The 18,658-nt window shown below is 40.7% G+C and overlaps 2 pseudogenes across 3 annotated transcripts in view; one reads left to right on the forward strand and one right to left on the reverse strand.

Annotated features, from left to right (window-relative positions):
• The window catches only part of LOC100991242 (leucine-rich repeat-containing protein 37B-like), a 423,125-nt pseudogene that overhangs the window by 29,764 nt on the left and 374,703 nt on the right, over nt 1-18,658 (forward strand).
• The window catches only part of LOC100989556 (uncharacterized), a 70,178-nt pseudogene that overhangs the window by 13,568 nt on the left and 37,952 nt on the right, over nt 1-18,658 (reverse strand). For 2 of the 3 annotated variants that reach the window (XR_010110658.1, XR_010110657.1), the window contains 2 exons: nt 14,364-14,438; nt 5,621-5,679 (listed from right to left, as the gene is read on the reverse strand). The product of XR_010110658.1 is annotated as an uncharacterized LOC100989556, transcript variant X3 (transcript). Of the gene's footprint in view, nt 1-504; nt 639-5,570; nt 5,680-14,363; nt 14,439-18,658 lie in introns of those variants that run through there. The other variant, XR_010110656.1, reaches the window with a different exon arrangement.

An 18,658-nucleotide genomic window follows, 5' to 3' on the forward strand; every position in this document is an offset into this window, starting at 1 on the left:
AGTTTTACATATTATACCATTCTTATCGCTTCGTAATTGCCCTTTAACTGCCACCTTAAAGACTCCAATCACCTAAATAAAAACATTTTGTCCACAAATCCACCACAACCAGAAAAGGGTACTAAGAAATTTTAAAAGGTATATACATCCTGACACCTTTTTTTTTTTGCCATTCTAGATATCAATCATTTCTTAATACTTTTAAATTAACTGGAAATGAAGCATCAGCTCTCATTTAGCTGTAAGTTTCACATATTTAAAACGTTTCATTTTTTTTAAGTCTGCAAAATAAATTTAGACCAGAAATTTTTACCAATGTTTCAGACATACATAAGAAGTTATGTTTGAACCCCTACCAACATACTCAAATATATATATCATTCATATATATTTGAGAATACATATATACTACATGTATATATGTATATGCACACATACATACACACACACACACACACACACACATATATATATAAAATTTGAAAAGCACTAATATCTACTCACAACCAGTGTCTTTGAGGTGGTTGATGGCACTGGAAAGAAGATGAACACAACGGAGAAATCCAGCACCTTGTTTCTTATGGATCTTCTTGTGATTCCATACACTGATTGTAACTGAATCAGACTTTTCAATATACCTAAAAATGAAAACGGCTACATGAGTATGTTGGTAGTTATAAGCCAGTGGGCATAAAATTTTTCTTTTGTTCTTTTTATACCCTAAAGTTACAAATATGCTTCAGAGCCTGGCTAGATTATGCAAAATACATGACTTCATCCACAGGATTGAATATAAAGTTTTTAAAAATCTTGAAAGTAAAATTTTTAAAAACAATTTTAGTATATTTTTATCACATCTGCCACTCTCAAGCTGGGCTATAATTCTAGTTAGTAAAAAGGCTATTTTAGTAGCTAGTGTCTAATAACACTAAGGGGGTTTATTAAATAACTTCTTTCCAAGAAAAAGAATCTTAAAAACTTTTATCACGGCCAGGCACAATGGCTCACACCTGTAATCCCAGCACTTTGGGAGGCCGAGGCGGGCGGATCACAAGGTCACGAGATCAAGACCATCCTGGCTAACACGGTGAAATCCTGTCTCTACTAAAAAAAACAAAACAAAAAAAAAAATTAGCTGGGCATGGAGGTGGGCACCTGTAGTCCCAGCTACTCAGAAGGCTGAGGCAGGAGAATGGTGTGAACCCGAGAGGCGGAGCTTGCAGTAAGCCGAGATCACGCCACTGTACTCCAGCCTGGGAGACAGAGCAAGAATCCGTCTCAAAAAAAAAAAAAAAAATTTTTACCACAGTCACATTTTAAATACATTTCAATGACATGACCTACTTTTCAACGGATAGTGTCAAGGCTGACAGACCAAAAATACGACCTGTTATATTTCAAAATGCTATAGAACAAAAGCTGTTTGTAACGCTTTTCCCCTGCTTCTTTCCTGTATGCAGGCCTTGAGCGAGCAGGACTCTTGCAGATTTCACTTCACCTCCTGCAGACAAGCAGTGCAGGGAAAAGCATTACTGTACTTGTCTGTGGATATACCTGCAAGTACGTAAAGGCTCTACCACAGCCAATTGTTAACATGGCATCAACCCATGCAAAAAGATAATATAATAACATAATCATGTCAGCAGAATCCTAGCTCTATTTCAATGACATTAAGAGGTCAAAGTTTTAGTCCAAAGTATTGCTAATTCAATAAATTAGCAATATCAGAAAAATTCACCTAGTATAGAGAAAAGCCTAAACCACTTAAGTAACGACTAAAGCTTTCAAATAAGGAACATGGAAGGTACACTTGAGCCCCGGGATCCAGCTGTGCCTAAAAAATGGCCACCCCTAAGCTTTTCATTATGCAAATCGGTACATTCGCTTTTTAAAAATTAAGCCGATTTGAACTTGGTCTCTGTTGCTTGCAAATGAAAAGATATGAACTGAAATATTGTTCAGTACGCACGTACCAATTTTCAAATACACCTACCCGACCTATCTTGGTATATATCTACTGGCATGTAATTCCAGAGCCAGAATCCAGTATTAAGTAGCTGAATTACCCAAACCAAACATTTTTTTTAAAGTCACATTAAACCAGTTGTCCAACTAGTAAGCCTGGTTTACAGGTATGCTGAAATACATATATTGATTACCTCAGTCCTCAGGACAATGCACCACTGGCTTAAGCAACTTCACCTGTTTAGTCCAGTGTGCCATAATATTTTTTATGTGTACCATGATATGAAAAGGTTGGGAAGCTCTACATTAAACCGTAATGAGAAATTGCTAATTATGGACCTTCTGGAAGACAGCCTAACTCTGAATTACTCAAAATTATGAAATATATTGTATTACTTAAGTGTACATGTCACAAACATTCTGTCCAAATATTCCTGGGCCAGAAATTAATCAGAAATATTACCTTTTCTTATACATAGAGAAGTACATGCTCTCACTTTAATGAAACCTCATGTAATATAACATACATGGCCACGTAAAAGAAAAAGTAAAGACTTTTATAATTGAAAGTTAAACAGAGGGCTCTATTAGCTTCTATTAAAACTTTGACTTCACTAACAAATACATGATTTATAAACAAGTTTCAGGATGTTTTGTTGAGAGGGGTAGATGGTAACCTCTATGGGTGATATAATGTTACCATATAGACAAAAGTATAATATATATACTCAGGATTTGGGGCTAAAATTTAATTATTAGACTTTCGTTTGTACACTTAGCCAATTAAAGGCAAGGATTTTGCAAAATGACCTCAGACACAAGCAAGAGAGAAGCCTCTGGTAGCCAATTAATATTAACCGTAAGATAAAACATAACGAGCACATGCAAAGATGTTCAACATCATTAGTCATGAGGGAAATGCACTTCCAAACCATGACGAGGTACAACTTCATACACACTAGGGGGGCTACAATTTTTTTAAAGGAAAATAACAAGTGACAGAGGACTAAAGAAACTTCCAGTGGAAAACAACAGTCATGACAGATCAAAATCAGGATGCCATCAGCAATACTCTGAACCTACACTGTCCAAAATGGTATCCACCAACCACATGGGACCTTTGAGTACTTCAAATGTGGCTAGTCCACATTGAGGCAAGCTGCAAAAGAAAACACTGATTTTTTCTTAACATAAAATGAGAAAACCACTGATTTTTTAAAGACATAGTAAATATGTATATATACATAAATAAGTAGCTCAATATTTTTATACTATCGTGTTGAAAATATTTTTTGATATATTGAATTAAATAACATATATTATGCTTAATTTTCAGCATAATAAATTATGCTTATTATGCATAATATAACTATATTATATTACGGGTCTTGCTATGTTGCCCAGTGTGGTCACAAACTCCTGGCCTCAAGTTATCCTCCCATCTCAGCCTCCCGAGTAGCTGGATTACAGGTGCAAGCCACCATGCCCAGTTTATTATGCTTAATGTCATCTGTTTCTTTTTACTTATCTTAATGTGGATACTAGGAAATTTAAAATTACAGATGAACTCCCATTTGTGGCTTACATTATATTTCTACTCAACAGTACAAATCTAAACCTAGAAGATAATGGAGCAATGTATTCAACATTTGGAGATAAAGTGCTATTTCATCTAGAAGCCTGTACTCAAACCATACCAACAGATAAGAAACCAAAATATATTTTCTGATAAGATCTCAACTTTCTTCCCATCTTTGTATTATTTCTCAAAATGACAACAGACGATAGAGTTCACCAAATCAAGAGAGTAAACAAAAAATAGGAAGTCACTAAATCTAGAAGAGACAAAGGAAATTGCCAACATAACAATAAAGGCAAGTCCCAGGACAACTGCACAGCAGGTCTTAGAGAACCATCACACCAGACTGAAGAAAGAGAACACAGACCCCCAGGAGGGGTATCTCCAAGAAGAAACAAAGCCAATGGAATACTGACAGAATTGAATATATGGAGAAAAGATCTTTAGTTCTGTAGGAGAGTTTGAGGATTATGACATGTAATTTCTCATTTCTAGCTAGGAGATAAATAGAAAACTAAACAAAAGGGAAAAGTAGCTACTAACTTCAGAAAAAACAAAAGCTGTCAAGAAAGAAAATATAATTCTTATACCCATGTGACCCAACTATGGATATTTACATAATCATAATAATGTAAACATGGAACAATGGTTTAATCAAAAAGGTTCCTATAATTATATTGGAAGATTAAAGAAAGGAAGGGGCTTGTGAGTGTCATGGGAATGGGGATGACGAATACCAATTTTAAAAGCTGAACCATTGGGCTGGGCATCATACCCCATGCCTGTAATCCAAATACTTTGGGAGGCAAAGGAGGGAGAATCACCTGGGCCCAGGAATTCAAGACCAGACTGGGCAATATAGGAAGACCCCATCTCTACAGAAAATTACCAAAAACAAAAAAAAAAAAATTAGTTTGGCATGGTGGCATGCACCTGTAGTTACAGCTACTCAGGAGGGTGAGCTGGGAGGATCAGTTGAGTCCAGGAGTTTGAGGCTGCAGTGAGCTATGATTATGCCACTGCACTCCAGCCTGAGCAACAGAGTGAGACTGTCTCTAATTTTAAAAGAATTTTTCATAAAAAATAAAGCTGAATTATCTTCTATGTAGGAAATTCGAAAATATCTAAAACTAGGCTGGGCACAGTGGCTCACGTCTGTAATCCTAGCACTTTCAGAGGCCGAGTCAGGCAGATCACTTGAGGTCAGGGGTTCGAGACGAGCCTAGCCAACATGGTGAAATTCTGTCTCTACTAAAAGTACAAAAATTAGCTGGGCATGGTGGTGGGCACCTGCATTCCCAGCTACTCGGGAGGCTGAGGCAGGAGAATTGCTTGAACCCAAGAGGCAGAGATTGCAGTGAGCCAAGATGGTGCCACTACACTCCAGCCTGGGTGACAGTGCAAGACTCTGTCTCAAAAAAAAAAAAAAATTACATAAAACTAAAAAAAGAAAACTGTGATGGTATAAAATAAGGAACATATCTAGAAACAGATGAAAATAGCAGAATAAACAGCCAAAGTTATTAGAGCAGTTGCCTTGAGGATGGGAATCAGGAATGAGAAAGGACCAGGGACCTTGCTGTTTTCCATAAAACCTTTATAGCATCATTTGCCTTTTTTAAATGGTGCATATACTCCTATGATTAAAATAAAATTTAAAAGAAAGAAACCATCTACATAAAGGCAAAAAGAATGCCTATTCAGTGTAACCCAAATTCTGATTTCTGGTTTTATAATTGGTCTAAAGTGGTGAATTAATACCTTTATTTAATTGAAAAAAGTGGGGGGGACTGCTCTACTGTGAGCCAGTTTCATTTTGTTCTTCATAGAATTTTAGGGATACCTCATCTTTCAAAACCTGTCTATAAACCAAAGCACATTCCCACTGGGCTTTTCTTTACCCCTTTTTGTGAAGACCAAATTATAGCGTAGATGAAACTCAGATCATTTCCCACGATTCTTTTCAAAGACTATATCAAGTAATATTAATTATATGTTTCATTTCAAACTAATCGTTTAAACCTACAGGTCATAATGCTGATTCCACTTTGGATCGAGCATATTCTTCACAGTATCTATAGAATGGCATTGCCCAGATCCATCAACCACCACCTTAGCAAATGGATCAGGAAGTCCTGTGAAAAAGATTTTTGAAATTAATAATTTGACATGTGAGATAGAAGATTATACAAACATTCCATTTGCTACAAAAGATTATTCCATTATTTTTTAAAAAGTTTAACAGCTATAAATGAATATTCCATTTTTTTAAAAAAGACTAAAAGTTACTTCTATATAAAACACCAAAACTTTATTTTTTCTCATTTCTGTCTCAAAATATTCCCAGTTTAAACTACCAAAATCTAGAGATTACTTCATAATGTGGAAGGTTTTCTAAGTTGTTACCAGCCCTCTGACCCCAGGAAGGTGAATTCTTGTAACCATTCATGGCTTTTTCTTTCCAAACGTCTGCCTCAGTAGCTCATTTAAAGGAGAGCTTATTAGAGGTTTTTATACAGGAACACAGGCTACAGAGAAATCAAATTAGCAAATGGGTTTTGCTGAATAACTACCAGGAAAAATGAGACCGAAACAAAAGATGTAACACTCTGGCTTAAAAGAGCTTACTATCTAAGTGGAAAGATAAAAAACACTATATGCAAAACAAAAACAAAAACCAGAAACAAAAATACCTGAGAATAAACAAGTGCTTAGTGATACTGATTATAATGTAAACACATATCACTATGTTAGGTACTATTCTAAATACTTTACATTCATCCTTAATCCTTACAATAACCCTCTAAGGGAGATATTATTATTTTCCCTATTTTACTGATGAGGAAACTAAGGCACAAGGGGGTCAATTAAGTAGCCCAAGGTCACACAGTAGTAAGTGGCAGAGCGGTCTAAAGTATAGATGCTAAACCCATCTGGCTCTCGACTTCATGATCTTAACCACTATGCTGGATTTTACCCCTCATTTACTACATGGTTCAACAGTGAGTACAAGTAAGAGCTCAGAAAATCAGGAGAACAACTTGAATCTGAACAGTAAAGAAAGGGCTTTAGGGGAGAGGGGAACTCATCTGGGCTTTAAAGCAGGGGTCTCCCACCCCTGCACCATGGGCCGGTACAAGTTTGTGGCCTGTTACAACCGGGCCACACAGCAGGAGGTGAGCAGCAGGAGAACAAGCATTATGGCCTGAGCTCCACCTTCTGTCAGATCAGCAGCAGCATTAGATGCTCATAGGAGCTGGAACCCTATTGTGAACTGCGCGTGCAAGGGATCTAGGTTGTGCGCTCCTTACAAGAATCTAATGCCTGATGATCTGAGATGGAACAGTTTCATCCCAACACATCCCCTGCTCCCCACATCCTTGGAAAAACTGTCTTGCACAAAACCAGTCCCTGTGCCAAAAAGGTTGGGGACTGCTGCTTTAAAGGACATACAGGAGAAGGAGGACTTTCCTAGCAACAGGAAGAGCGCCAACGAGGGTATGACAATATAGTATTTAAAAGACTTTGAAGAGTCTAACCAAAGAGTTTCTGCTAAGGTGTAAAAGTAAATACTGTTGGAAATATGAATGAGCCAGTAAGAGGAGCTTAGAAGTCAGACAATAGGGCTTGGACTGATTGAGGTAGATAACAGGGAGCCATTTCAGGTTCTTGAGCATGGCTGTAATTACAGTCATATTTTCCTATCAGTGGTATTCAGGGCCCACTAGGAGAAAGAAAGATTAGAGGCGACCATATATGAAGCTGTTGTAATCATCCAACAGTAGGACGAAAGGACCCTGAACGAGGAAAGTCATATGGAAAGGGAAAGGAAATGAAAATTAAGAGAGCTATTCTGAAAGATCTAATACAAATCAATAAGAAACTTGTATCAAAGATGACAATACAGTTTTCGGCCCAAAGCCATAATGAAAATGATTTTTTGACAAAAATTTAAAAGGTGGAACTAAAAATGTTAGACAAAAATGACACTTCACATGTTAGACATACTGGGATAGAGTAGATTTCCTGTGGACAGCTGAAAATACTAGAACAAAACAGTGTTAAGTGTTGGTAACTGGAGAAATTTTGCATGTTGGTATCAATGCTAATTTTTTTAAGATACTAATTTGCCAAGGTTCAAGGACAGACAAATCACCTATCAGTTCCCCAATTCTATGATTCTGTGATCTATCACCTTCAAATAATAAAGGAAGACCAAAACTTAAGGGTTATGTTTCAAACAAACTTGGTAAGTTAGGGTATTAAATCTATTTGACTATATTATTCTTGAAGCTGAGTGCTATGCATAGTATTTCAATAACACCTAACCATTTATAAATGTGTTCAGTGGAAGAATGTTTTTACCTCCACCCTCAATTCATGAAGTATTTCCTCCTTTGAAGAGTTTACTCTATCTTGTTATTTTCACTCTACTATTTAAACATATAAATTTATGTTTATAAGCAAAAACAAAAAAATCACATTTCTATACTTTCCCTTTGGGTGTTATTAAACTAGTTGAAGAATTAAGTCTCTCTGCTGGTTTCTTGCTTTTTTAAAAAATTAAAATAAAAAGAATTAAAAATTAGTCAGGCACAGTGGCTCATGCCTGTAATACCAGCACTTTGGGAGGCTGAGGTGAAAGGATTACTTGAGCCCAGGAGTTTGAGACCAGCCTGGGCAACACAGTAAGACCCCACCTCTACAAAAAAAACTTAAAAGTTAGCCAAGGGTGGTGGCATACGTCTGTAGTCTCAGCTACTCAGGAGGCTGAGGTGGGAGGATCGCTTGAGCCTGGGAGGCTGAGGCTGCAGTAAGCCACGATCATGCCACTGCACTCCATCCTGGTTGACAAAGCAAGACCGTATCTCAGGGGGAAAAAAAAATTAAGGATTAAGAAAAACATCTGACAAAGGACTAATATCCAGAATCTACAAAGTATGCAAACAAATCAGCAAGAAAAAAAAACAAACAATTCCATCAAAAAGTGGGTTAAAGACATGAATAGACAATTCTCAAAAGAAGATATACCAACCAAGATAGGCCAACAAGCTTATGGAAAAATGCTCAACATCACTAAGTATCAGGGAAATGCAAATCAGAACTACAATGCGATGCCACCTCACTCCTGCAAGAATGGCCATAATCAAAAAATTACAAAAAACAGATGTTGGCATGGATGCAGTGAAAAGGGAACACTTTTACACTGCTGGTGGTAATGTAAACTAGTACAACCACTACGGAAAACAGTGTGGAGATTCCTTAAAGAACTAAAAGTAGATCTACCATTTGATCCAGCAATCCCACTACTGGGTACCTACCCAGAGGAAAAGAAGTCATTATACAAAAAAGATACTTGCACACGCATGTTTATAGCAGCACAATTTGCAATTGCAAAAATATGGAACCAGCCCAAATACCTATCAGTCAATGAGTGGATAAAGAAAATGTGGTATGTATACACACACACACACATACACACACACATATATACACATATATATACACCATGGAATACTATTCAGCCATAAAAAGAAATAATAGCATTCACAGCAACCTGGATACAATCGGAGACTATTATTCTAAGTGAAGTAACTCAAGACTGAAAAACCTAACATTGTATGTTCTCAGTCACATGTGGGAGCTAGGCTATGAGGATGCAAAGGCATAAGAATGATACACTGGACTATAGAGACTGTGGGAAAGGGTAGGGGTAGTGAGGGATAAAAGACTACACACTGGGTACAGTGTACACTGCTTGGGTGATGGGTCCACCAAAATCTCAGAAATCACCATTAAAGTACTTATTCACGTAATCAAACACCATCTGTTCCCTCAAAACCTACTGAAATAAAAAAAAAAGAAAACCTTTTTCCATACAAAATGTGGCTTCCAGATCCTTAATTAAGTAGGAAAGTAACAGCCTTTTATGTTTCCTCTCTGTTAAATAACACAATAAACAAAAATACAAGTTCAATATCTTAATTTAAAAAATAGGTTTCAACTTAACTTGATTACATTATTCTACAAAAATTTAATTGAGAACCAAGTTACTCTAATGTGGTCAAAAGCTATCAGGTTTCCTGAAGTTAGTGAGACATCTAGTGGTAAATACAAAGTGGCTAGAGAACTTTGCATTTAAAAAATTTCTTGGCTGGGCGTGGTGGCTCACGCCTGTAATCCCAGCATTTTGGGAGGCCGAGGCTGGCGGATCACGAGGTCAGGAGATAGAGGCCATCCTGGCTAACACGGTGAAACCCCATCTCTACTGAAAATACAAAAAATTAGCCAGGCGTGGCGCCATGCGCCTGTAGTCCCAGCAACTCGGGAGGCTGAGGCAGGAGAATCGCTAGAACCCGGGAGGCACAGGTTGCAGTGAGCTGAGATCGCCCCATAGCACTCCAGCCAAGAGCGAAACTCCATCTCAAATAAATAAATAAATGTCATTATGGTGTACAGGCATACATAAAAACCTGTGTAATAGAATAAAGCTATCATTTTTAAGGCTTTGAATCAATAAAATATGTACTGAAACAAGATTAAGATGCTAGCATATCTAAAGGGAAATTTTTAAAGTTAAATTTCCTTACATTATAGACAAGGTTAACCTCCTTATTGCCAAGGGCTTTGAAATTAATAATATGAGAAGCAGCATACAAAAACATTAAATTTATAAAAAGGTCTGAAATAAATATTCTGGAGGAGTAATCTTATTCTACTTCTCCATACCTAAGAATTTAAAATATTAGAAATTACATTAAACTGCTTTTTGCAGCCTTTGGTTTTCAAAAACAATAATGGTCTAAAAATTACCCTAAAGTTTTTACTGTAAAGAATATTTTTCTATCCAAATCATTGTAAGAAAAGCCTGTATCTGACAGTCATATAGGTATAATGATATAGAAATTATATATTTTATAATCAATTTGTTCTAGAAATATTAGTTGAAGTTGATGGTGTTACCATACAGCCCATTTTAACGATCATATGTTAATGTGTCACAAAGAACAGAAGTAGCTTGATGGATGAAATTGGGTTCTAACCCCCAATTGCCTGAGGAATCTCAAATTTGGGATCAAATCATTAAATTAGTCCCACCTTCCTAGCATTGACAAATACCAAACAGTTCACTGATTGTGGTTTTAAGAATAATATGTGGAAAGGTCTAATATCAACTGTGGGCAGAGATCTCATGGTTCAAATATTTCCTCTTCTTCAGAAAGATAGTGTATGAGTGTGTGAGTGTGTGTGTGTGTGTGTGTGTGTGTGTGTGTGTGTGTCACCATGCAGGAAATGTTTATACCTTTCAGTAAAAGGGCAATTCTGCAATAAGGTTATTACCAAGTAACTAAAGCTTATACAACATCTTGAAATCAAAGGTACTCTATAAATTTAAAATACTAACATGGTATTAACTTAAAGCAAAGAACAATAATTTTAAAACATCTTATAGCCCAAGTGTATTGTAAACCAAATATAAATTCACTGTGAGATCTGTCTCTTTTTTTAAGTGATTTTTTTTTCCTCTATTAGGGAACCCAGGTCTAAACGAACTGTTAAACACTTAGTCTAAAGGTATGCCAAACATTTCTTAAGGTCTTTACAAAGAATCAACTTTTTTTTTTAAACAAAATGAGGCCTAGGTTAAATATTTTATTTGGCTTCTCAAGATGGACTGAGAAGTTGGGCACCAGCTCCAGACCAATTCCTGGACGCACATCAAACACAGCCCTGTCATTTATCCAGTCAGTCAAAACAATCTTTTCCATCTAACCTTTAATGTTTATGTCCTAAAAAGCTGCTAATTGAATCCAGCTCTTGAGATCTATTTGCTAAAATATATCCCATCTAATTTGTAAATGATGAACAAAAATGAAAAAAAAAAAGTTCACTTTCCTGGCAAGACAGAAGACTCCACTGTAACCAAAGGAGGAAGGACAATGTTTTTAACATTTGTCAAATTTTAAGAGAAAACTATTCAGAGACAAATAGTTGTAAGAAACTCAGAGTACCTCAAACTGTTTTTACTATTAAGTGGACACAGGGGATTTTAAAAATCCTCAGAAAAACCTGAAACAAAATCACTCTATAAATGTAGTTCAATATTCCCTCTTCCCCTAAAATATAAGCATAAGCTTTCCTCTTAACAAACTTTACTTATAAATTTTTATAATGTATCATAGGCAGTACGGAAACCACAGATAAACACTTTAAGATCTACTGAGTCATACTTAAAACCTCAACTCATTTTATCTGCAGAAAATCAAAATCCCTATTTTTTCCCCTCATTTTCTCTACATAGCCTAGAGGGAAGTAAATGGAAACAGCTTATTTCTGATGCTTTCTGCACACCTGGGATCGCATGTTCTTTCGATGATCACTGATTCCAGATAGCAACAGATAAACTCTAAAGCAACAAAGATCCCCTAAAAACGTTTCCATTGACTTCTCCCAATATAAGGACATTGAATGGGGGGGAGTGAGGGGAATACAAGTATCCTCCAATCCAGGTTTTCCATTAAGAACCACTCAGTTAATGATTCCCTGCATTTTTCCTTAGGGAAAGCAAAACTGTCATGAAGGTCATATATTATTTAAATTGCAGCCAACAGACATTCAAGCTAAATTCTCAAATACCAAATTCACTGCAAGTTTTCATCTAGCTGTACTGGGATGTGAGACACAGGCATTCAACTACAAAATTAGCCCAAATAAATCTCAAAGTCTAGTGTGGGCAAACATAATTACAGTTTATTCGTACACGTGCACGCACACACAAATCCTCTACGGAAAATTATCTTTCTCACCACTCATCCGAATATAAACGTGGACAATTTATCAGGGGTAAATGGTGAAGGTAGGATAACGTCGTGATTTCAATTCCTTTTCAAACCAAATACAAGTTTTCCTAAAATGGGGGTGACATGTCCATGTAAGAATACCAAAAATGGCACTGTAAGCAAAAATGTACCTGTAATGTTAAAGATTTCATGCACCTGGACTCATAAACACTTTGTAAGTGTAGTCTTCTATCTAGCAACCCCTCCGGACATTATTTTCCATTTAGAAAAAGGAAGGGGGAGGGTGGGGAGAGTAAGAGAAAGTTTGCTCTAAAGTTTGTATGAGCACAAGGTTAGAAAATTACCCCCTCCCCCACCCCCCCAAAAAGTGTGTTTTTAAAGCAGGTCTGGAGTTAGGAGTGACACAAGTTCTGCGGCCTACAAGTTACAACCCCAAACATGCCACCCTACAATCAGACACTTCCAAAACACAGTGTACAATAAGCCCGAGCCGTCGGATCAGACAGACACACAGGAAAAGTCAACCTCAGTCTCCTCTCCTCAGAGAGAAGTGAGTTTAAGGTGTGCGGCCCCGGCAGCGGTGGCCGGAGGCGGGGATAAAGGTTTTGCACGCGGGCATAAGTAGGTGTGCAAGGTAACAACCCGGGAACACACACGCACACCCTCCCGTTAAGCGCTCCATCTTTAAGGAGTGTTTACTGCGCGCAGTCAGCAACCGGATTCAATGATCCTCGCCACCAGAGCTCTTCATTCCCTTCACGATCCCACCTGGGCGGTAGCCCAGGGGCTGCTCCCCGAGCTTCAGGAGGCAGCGTCGGGCTCTTTGACCAAGACTTTCCGGCCTGAAATCCTCCTGCGATGCGAACTGGTGTAACCTCCCCTCCACAGAAGACCACCCCCCACTCCCCAAGTCATCCTCGGCTTTTTAAAGAATGTCCAAACCGGAGCGAGTGGTTTTCCAATTACTCTCCCTGAACTAGGCCTTCCTACTCCTCCGACCGCCAACTCCACATTGATCGCGATCCTGGCCCTTCCCAAGTCAACAGGTACCCCCCGCCAGCTCGCCCACCCGGCGGCTGCCCAGCCCGGCCGGCGCTCCCCCTCACTTGTCAAGCGCAGTTTGGCCCGTTTCTCCGGCTTCCGGGGTTGGACATGTCCCCGGCGGCGGGGGTGGCGGGGGTGGCCGGGGCGGCGGGCGGGACGGGGACAGGGGCGACGGCGAGGCGCGGCGGAGTCACCACAGCGTCAGGGGCTGAGGCCCGAGCTGCCGGCGCTGCGACCGCCACGGCGGGAGGGTCGCCGAGCTCCCCGCTCCTCCCACTTCTCTTTCCTTGGTCCGGGCAGCACAACTAGGCGGCAGCCGGCCGCCTGCGCCCCCGCCGCCTCGTCGTGGCCTCCGGGGCATTTCCTTCCTCTGGTCTCGGCTAGGCCCAGTAGCCGACGGGGCTGGTCGGCTGAGGCGGGCGGTGCTCGGCGGCGCCGGAGCAGGACTCTGGGCTCGGCTACTCCTCCTCCACCCGCCCTTTTGTCTGAGGGACCCGGGACCTGGGGCTGACGCCGCCACTGGTCGGCTCCGGGAGGCTGGGAGGAGACGGGAGTTGGGGCCGTTGGGGCCGGGCGGGGCCAGCGGGCGCGCGCAGGGTACCCAGGGTACCCCGGGCGGGCACCGGCCGTCAGGGAGTGGGTGAGGTGCCGCCGAGGGTCTCACGCGGAACGCGGGCAGGGAGCAAAGTGGCGGCGGGGGCGACAACGCTGGCACCTGGAGGGGCTTAGTGTCCGGTCCACTTAAGGAGAGCTTTTGTCCAAGCAGGGCCGACTGCATTTACTAGACGCCCACTGCGTGCAGAGCGCTCCTAGAGGCTGGGGCGAGGAAGGTTAGAACCAAGTCCGCTGCCCCCTGGGAATTTGGCGTCTCTCGGGCGAGGGAAGAGACAGCATTCCCACGCCAATGGTTCCAGCAAAGCCCCAGGACTGCTCTGCTCCTGGTCTTGTAGTTGACACCTCCATCGGGGACTCACCTGGGAGAGGCGATCGGGTTACCTGCCGGCTCCCGCTCTTTTCAGGTGCAGCCAAGGATAGGGAGATGATAACATCTGAAAGGATTAACAAGATAAACCTTGGAGAGTAATGTATGAAGGGTTGTTCGTACACTGCTGTATTTAGTTATCTCAGGAGGAGAAAGAAAAGTTCTTTCTAAATGTGTACCTTATCCTTTGACCTTGTAACTGTACTGCTAGGATTTTTTTTTTTTTTTTTTTTTTTTTTTTTCTGACAGGGTCTCCCTCTGTCGCCCAGGCTTGAGTGCAGTAGTGTGACCACGCCTCACTGCAGCCTCAACTTCCTGGGCTCTGGTGATACTCTCACCTGAGCCTCTGGAGTAGCTGGGACCACAGGTGTGCACCACCACGCCCCATTAATTTTTATATTTTTAGTGGAGACATGTTTAGTAGAGACATTTAGGTTTCGCCACGTTGCCCAGGCTGGTCACGAACTCCTGACCTCAAGAGATCCGCCCGCCTCGGCCTCCCAGAGTGCTGGGATTACAGACCTGAACCACCGTGCCTGGCCCTATTCTTGACAAATAAATAATAGTACAGAAGATGTTCTTTGCTATATTCCATTAATAACAAAAGGAATGAGGGAACAGCATAATGGTCCATGAACCGCATGCTTTTTAATGCAGCCATTTAACTGACAAGTTTTATGAAGATCATATAATATGGAGGAATGTATATGTAATGCAAAGTTTAAAAACAGAATAGAAGTTGTATGCATATGCATGCAAAAGTATGTAGCACAATGTAAACTCCTAAGAACAACAGCGTGGGAGATTTTTTATGTGATTCATTAGTTTTGCTTTAGGCTGTTATAACATTAATGCAATTTTAAATGTTTTGGATTAATATATTTTAATCCTTATTCCATGCCAGTCATTTCTTTTAATGCATCAGTGAAGTCACCTCTCCAGATAGTTACCTCTGAGAGCATTTCATCAGTTTGGATACAGCCTTACAATTAAAGTAATCCAAAAGAGTATATGAAGTTCTAGACATCACACTAAAAATACCACAGATAGGCCGGGCAGGGTGGCTCACCCCTGTAATCCCAACACTTTGGGAGGCCAAGGCGGCGGATCATTTGAGGTCAGGAGTTCAAGACCAGCCTGGCCAACTTGGTGAAACCCCATCTCTGCTAAAAAATATATATATATTATATATATTAATTAGCCAGGCATGATGGCACATGCCTGTAGTCCCAGCTACTAGGGAGGCTGAGGCACGAGAATTGCTTGAACTCGGGAGGTGGCAGTGAGCCAAGATCACGCCACTGCACTTCAGCCTGGGCGACAGAATGAGGCTCCGTATCAAAAATAAATAAAAATAAAAATACCAGAGATAGTGCCAGCAATTCATTCAACAAATATTAAGTGGCTATTTTGTGCAGAACAATGAGCAAGGTCTTTTAGAAATGCTTCCTTGTACTACAGATATATACAAATCAATGTGAACAATAGCTGCTACCACAATTTAAGAGGCTGAACAGTGGCAAAAAACTTAGCAAACTGATGTACACATTCATATTTGCCTTATTTTTATGGCACATTCTTTGTTCCCACCCACCCAACTAACATAATTTGTAGCTTTATATTAGTTAATATAAGTTAGGATTTCAGAAGGTGATGGGAGACCTGGGGGAGACTGCTTGTTTTGAAGTTTAAAGCAGTACGTTCAAAAATGTAAGTGACAGCATAAAAAAATGTATATAGGGTTAACATGCAGAGGTTTGTATTTAGGCTTTCCTATAAGTTTAAATACTATTGTTTAAAACAAATATTCAGATAAGAATAACACTTTAAAACCATTCAAGGACTGGGCATGGTGACTCATGCCTGTAATCCTAGCACTTTGGGAGGCTGAAGCAGAGGAATCAGTTGAGCTTAGGAGTTTGAAACCAACCTGGGCAACATGGCGAAACCCCATATCTACAAAAAATTAGCTGAGAGTGGTGGCATGCACCTATAGGTCCAGCTACTCGGAAGGCTGAGATAGAAGAATCACCTGAGCCCACGGAGGTCAAGGTTGCAGTGAGCCATGATCATGCCACTGCATTCTGTGGGGGAAAGAAATAGAGATCAGACTGTTACTGTGTCTATGTAGAAAGAGGAAGGCATAAGAAACTCCATTTTGATCTGTACTAAGAAAAATACTACTGCCTTATGTTGTGGGAAGTCAGGGACCCCAAATGGAGGGACCGGCTGAAGCCATGACAGAAGAACGTGGATTGTGAAGATTTTATGGACATTTATTAGTTCCCCAAATTAATACTTTTGTAATTTCTTATGCCTGTCTTTACTGCAATCTCTAAACATAAATTGTAAAGATTTCATGGACACTTATCACTTCCCCAGTCAATACCCTTGTGATTTCCTATGCCTGTCTTTACTTTATTTTTTCATTTTTATTTATTTATTTATTTTTTTGAGAGGGAGCCTCGCTCTGTCGCCCAGGCTGGAGTGCAGTGGCACAATCTCGGCTCACTGCAAGCTCCGCCTCCCGGGTTCAGGCCATTCTCCTGCCTCAGCCTCCTGAGTAGCTGGGACTACAGGCGCCCGCCACCACGCCCAGCTAATTTTTTGTATTTTTAGTAGAGACGGGGTTTCACCGTGTTCACCAGGATGGTCTTGATCTCCTGACCTTGTGATCTGCCCGCCTTGGCCTCCGAAAGTGCTGGGATTACAGGTGTGAGCCACCTCGCCCGGCCAACCTGTCTTTACTTTAATCTCTTAATCCTGTCAGTCGAGGAGGATGTATGTCACCTCAGGACCCTGTAATAATTGCATTAACTGCACAAATTGTAGAGCATGTGTATTTAAACAATATGAAATCTGGGCACCTTGAAAAAAGAACAAGATAACAGCAATGTTTAGGAAACAAGAGAGATAACCTTAAACTCTGACCACTGGTGAGCCAGGCAGAACAGAACCATATTTCTCTTCTTTCAAAAGCAGTGGGAGAAACATCGCTGAATTCTTTTTCTCAGCATGGAATGTCCCTGAGGAAGAGAATACACGCCTGGAGGTATAGGCTTATAAACAGCGCCCCCCCAGGTGTGCCTGTCTCTTATGGTCGAAATTGCAGAGATGAAATATACTCCAGTCTCCCATAGCGCTCCCAGGCTTATTAGGAAGAGGAAATTCCCACCTAACAAATTTTGGTCAGACCAATTGATCTCAAAACCCTGTCTCCTGATAAGATGTTATCAGTGACAATAGTGCCCGAAACTTCATTAGCAATTTTAATTTTGCCTCAGTCCTGTGGTCCTGTGATCTTGCCCTGCCTCCACTTGCCTTGTGATATTCTATTACCCTGTTAAGTAGTTGATGTCTGTCACCCACACCTATTTGCACAGTCCCTCCCCTTTTGAAAATCCCTAATAAAAACTTGCTGGGTTTTGTGGCTTGTGGGGCATCACAGATCCTACCAACATGTGATGTCTCCCCCGGATGCCCAGCTTTAAAATTTCTCTCTTTTGTACTCTGTCCATTTATTTCTCAAGCCGGCCGACGCTTAGGAAAAATAGAAAAGAACCTACATGATTATCGGGGCAGGTCCCCTGAAAGCCTTGAGATGCTGTTAATCTGTAACCCTAGCCTCAACCCTGTGCTGGCAGAAACACGTGCTATATTGACTCAAGGTTTAATGGATTTAGGGCTGTGCAGGATGTGCCTTGGTAAAAATGTGTTTGCAGGCAGTGTGCTTGGTAAAAGTCATCGCCATTCTCCAGTCTTGAGTACCCAGGGACACAATGCACTGTGGAAGGCCGCAGGGACCTCTGCCCAAGAAAGCCTGGGTATTGTCCAAGGTTTCCTCCCACTGAGACAGTCTGAGATATGGCCTCGTGGGAAGGGAAAGACCTGACTGTCCCCCAGCCCGACACCCGTAAAGGGTCTGTGCTGAGGAGGATTAGTGAAAAAGGAAGGCCTCTTTGCAGTTGAGATAAGAGGAAGGCATCTGTCTCCTGCTCATCCCTGGGAATGGAATGTTTCAGTGTAAAACCCGATCGTACATTCGATTTACTGAGATAGGAGAAAACCGCCTTATGGCTGGAGGTGAGACGTGCTGGCGGCAGTACTGCTCTTTATTGCATTGAGATGTTTGCATGAAGTCAAACGTAAATCTGGCCTATGTGCACATCAAGGCACAGCACCTTTCCTTAAACTTGTTTATGACACAGAGTCCTTTGCTCACATGTTTTCCTGCTGACCCTCTACCCACCATTACCCTATAGTCCTGCCACATCCCCCTCGCCGAGA

The sequence above is a fragment of the Pan paniscus genome, chromosome 19 (genome assembly GCF_029289425.2).
Source record: "Pan paniscus chromosome 19, NHGRI_mPanPan1-v2.0_pri, whole genome shotgun sequence".
In the NCBI taxonomy this organism is placed as follows: Eukaryota; Metazoa; Chordata; class Mammalia; order Primates; family Hominidae; genus Pan; species Pan paniscus.